This window comes from Galeopterus variegatus, unplaced genomic scaffold (assembly GCF_000696425.1).
Source record: "Galeopterus variegatus unplaced genomic scaffold, G_variegatus-3.0.2 Scaffold4469, whole genome shotgun sequence".
In the NCBI taxonomy this organism is placed as follows: Eukaryota; Metazoa; Chordata; class Mammalia; order Dermoptera; family Cynocephalidae; genus Galeopterus; species Galeopterus variegatus.
This window is the reverse complement of record NW_007730580.1, coordinates 60830-65201: the sequence shown is the minus strand read 5'-3', so window position 1 is coordinate 65201 and position 4372 is coordinate 60830. Positions and strand designations below refer to the sequence as shown.

The 4372-nt window shown below is 38.2% G+C and overlaps 1 pseudogene; it reads left to right on the top strand.

The window, feature by feature from the left end:
• LOC103603159 overlaps positions 1 to 1232 on the top strand; it is a 3087-nt pseudogene extending 1855 nt beyond the window's left edge.
• The last annotated feature ends 3140 nt before the right edge of the window (positions 1233 to 4372 follow it).

The following is a 4372-nucleotide window of genomic DNA, read 5'->3' as shown; positions in this document are numbered from 1 at the left end:
CTTTTGCTGTGCAGAAGATTTTTAGTTTGATATAATCCCATTTGTTTAATTTTTCTTTTGTTGCCTGTGCTGTTGAGGTCATATTCATAAAGTCTTTGCCCAGTCCTACTTCCTGAAGTATTTCCTCTATGTTTTCTTTCAGGAGTTTTATAGTTTCAGGTCTTATGTTTAAGTCCTTAATTAATCTAATTTAATAAGTTGACTTTGGTATATGGGGAGAGGTACAGATCTAGTTTCATTCTTCTACACATGGATATCCAGTTTTCCCGGAACCATTTATTGAAGAGGCAAGAAGACAGACCAATTTAAAATGGAGTGTGGGCAGTGGTGCACTCCTCACCTCCAATAGGGTCTTCTACTAAAGCCAAAAGCAGATCGAAGTGACTGCAGAGATGTGAAGGCTCTGGAGGAGGATTCCTCCTGATCCATGTGGATGCGCATAGCCCTCGGTACCTTGCATTCACTGTAATCCTGGTTCCTCTCTCAGAGAGCCTCCACCACCCCTGCAGCATGCAGCCCGCCAGCCATCGAGGAGACAGAGTGATCCAGAGGGCATGGAGCTGTCCAACGGGAAGCGTAACCCATTCTGGCCTATAAGAATGACATCGAGGCTGCAGGTCCACCTGGGGGGTCACCCACGAGCACCAAGCAGAAAACCAACACCTCTGACAAGAAGTTGCAGCTAATTAAGAATCATCAGGAGAAAGAGTATGAATTGAGNACACCTCTGACAAGAAGTTGCAGCTAATTAAGAATCATCAGGAGAAAGAGTATGAATTGAGAGCGATCTGCACCACCGTCCTGGAATTGTTGGGTAAGTATTTAATAGCCAATGCAACCAACCCAAAGAGTAAGTGAAAATGGAGGGAGATTACTTCTAGTACCTTTGTTGCACGTGGTGAAGATAGAAAACAATGATGGCTAATTCCCAAGGGGCTTCCCAAGAAGCATTTGATATAAGCAAGAAAGAGATGTGACCTACACAAACAACAGCTTGGGGTTGGCTCTCAACTTTTCCGTGCTTTGCTATGAGATCCTTAATAACTCAGAACCTGTCTGCATGCTGCCTAAAACCGCTTTTTGATGAGGTCGGGCAGACCTTGATAAACTAAGGAAAGACTCATATGAAGACAGCACTCTCACATGCCGGAGCTTACAGAGACAATCTGACATTGTGGTTATCAGACAGTGCAGGAGAAGAATGTGACGTGGCAGAAGGGACCAAAATGTAAATGTACAGGGTGTCATCCTTCTTCCCTTCAAGAAACCTTTTTATACATCTCCATTGCTTATTCCACTTGGATTTCCTGTAGCAAAGAAACCCATTCATTTATATGGGATCAACTGTTTCTAGTCTTTTCACACTGCAGCTTTGGGAAAACTCCATTCTTTGATTTGTTTGTCTCGGCCTTCCTGGTGTACAGTTACCACTGTAGAAACATGTTAGTGTCTTCATTTTATATAAATATAAGTAACTGCTAAACACACATATTTATAGAAGACTAAAAATGTATTTGGTATTTAAATAATCTGAACTAATTCTGCAAGTAACTGTTTTATATTACTGTGAACATATGACAATGTAGTTAATTACAGTTGAAGAGTGTTCTACATAATTTCTTAATTTTTATATTCCCTTCCTTACTCTTCTTCAGGGATTTCCTTTCAGTAAGCAACTTTTCCATTTACTTAATGTATTTCTTTTAAATAAGAATCCAGAAGTATTAGACTGTATGGAAAAGCATTTGACATTTCTAGGCTGGGGAGAAATTGAAATGCCTCCTAGATAATATTTTATGGAGGTCTTGTATATCTGTGATAGTAGAAGGTTTCCTTATTCACTCTTCATTTGCTGCTTTTTAAGTTGAAAACTTTCCTTCCCAATAAAAATTCACTTGCATCTTCTGATTTTGTAGTTCTGGTATTCACCTGACTTTGTAATAGAAATAGTGTGTTGCTGCCAGGATACAAGCATTGCTTTTGGCAAATTAAAGTGCATGTCATTACTTAATACACTAGAAATGGGAAATAAATGAAAGTACACAAGTTCAAGTTTAAAACTTTAGTACGTCTCCATGCAGCTTTGTGCCCATGTAAGAGGGTGTCCAGTTTATCTAGTGATTGTTATTCAGAGAGTGGGACCACTGTTTTGTGTTGCAATCATTGACTGTTGTCCCAGAAAGGCCTTAGGACAATGTTATGTCCTATGTAATGGAAGAGAAGCATAAAATAAAATTACATTCTATAAGCCATTCACTATGGCTTTGTTGCAATTGCATACTCATACTTTAAGGGACAGGCAAATTCACTGCTTACAGAAGTTTATTGATATTTCCCTTTTATTTTATGCAATATGTAGTGGTGATAACCTATATTTCTGCATTGTGTTACTTTTATCTAGAAATGCCTAGAGATGTATAAATTTGGATTACATTTATTAGAGTAAGTGTTTTTACCATAAATCAATTTCACAGGCCATCTCTTTTTCAGACATAAATGATATGTGTTAAGTATTATCTAAAATAAACTGGCATTTTAAAACTAGAAACACAATGGGGTCTAGGACAGAATCCTACTAGAAGAAGAAATAAGATTATAGGGAAATACTCGGTGAGACAGTTCTCTGTGCCGATCAACAGGTGGCACCAGAGTAGCTTGGATGCCAAATGGAACAAAGGGCGGAAACATATTCAGGATCAAAGCAGCCTTTGGGTGAAAGTGTGAAGAGTCAGTGGGACTGGTTGTCTACATTTGAAAGTCTTATCTCTCCTTCTAAATCATTCATTGCTTGAAGAAAGGGATACTTCCATACAGCTAAAAATTGTCCTGAACCTTTCTGTGCCTTGGACTCCTCCCTGAAAAACAAAAATGATAATAATGCCTACCTCATAGTATTATTGTAAGCAATAATGAGTTAGTGCACGTAAATATAACAGTGCAAATTGCAGATTAAGTGCTCAATAAATGTCAGTCATTATGACTCTGCACAATGACCATGAGGCACACGTAGTAGGAATTCAACAGATAACAGTGAATACATACTTGGATGGGATGTTCAAATTCCTGATATTCACAACTCGGAGACTACCTAGCATTTAAATATCCATGAAACAGATTGGTATGGGAATAATAATTTACATTGGTAATGTGACTCTTTACTTTAAAAAGTGTATAACCTCGAGAGTTCATTGAAATGGTATTTCTCCAAGTATCATTTAGAGTTTATGTATACTTCATTTACCCTTTCCAGAGATGTGTTGGCCAGATAAACCTAAAATAGTAATAAATACTACAAAACTAGGCAATTCTATTTTGGTTTGTTTCTTTGGTAAAAAATATCAGTCCTAACCATATTCAGTTCTGCCCAGACACAGGTAATAAAGAAAGACACTCAGCTTTATGAGCTCAGTTCTATTCATTACCTAGAAGGCCACCCAGATGGGCAGAATGTCAGAAGAAAGAGGAAGGAATTAGTCTTGCTTTCCTGAACTTGATATTCAGTGGACCAGGGGGCAGCTCTGGAAGATTTGCTCAGCCATCAAGCTGCACTTTCCTTTCCTAACTTCTGACTCTGCGAGTTCAGGTCTCACAGTGGGGTTTCCACCCAGCTTCCTGGTTTTCATNTTATCTAGTGATTGTTATTCAGAGAGTGGGACCACTGTTTTGTGTTGCAATCATTGACTGTTGTCCCAGAAAGGCCTTAGGACAATGTTATGTCCTATGTAATGGAAGAGTAGCATAAAATAAAATTACATTCTATAAGCCATTCACTATGGCTTTGTTGCAATTGCATACTCATACTTTAAGGGACAGGCAAATTCACGGCTTACGGAAGTTTATTGATATTTCCCTTTTATTTTATGCAAAATGTAGTGGTGATACCTATATTTCTGCATTGTGTTACTTTTATCTAGAAATGCCTAGAGATGTATAAATTTGGATTACATTAGAGTAAGTGTTTTTACCATAAATCAATTTCACAGGCCATCTCTTCTTCAGACATAAATGATATGTGTTAAGTATTATCTAAAATAAACTGGCATTTTAAAACTAGAAACACAATGGGGTCTAGGACAGAATCCTACTAGAAGAAGAAATGATTATAGGGAAATACTCGGTAAGACAGTTCTCTATGCTGATCAACAGGTGGCACCAGAGTAGCTTGGATGACAAATGGAACAAAGGGCGGAAACAGAAATTCAGGATCAAAGCAGCCTTTGGGTGAAAGTGTGAAGAGTCAGTGGGACTGGTTGTCTACATTTGAAAGTCTTATCTCTCCTTCTAAATCATTCATTGCTTGAAGAAAGGGATACTTCCATACAGCTAAAAATTGTCCTGAACCTTTCTGTGCCTTGGACTCCTCCCTGAAAAA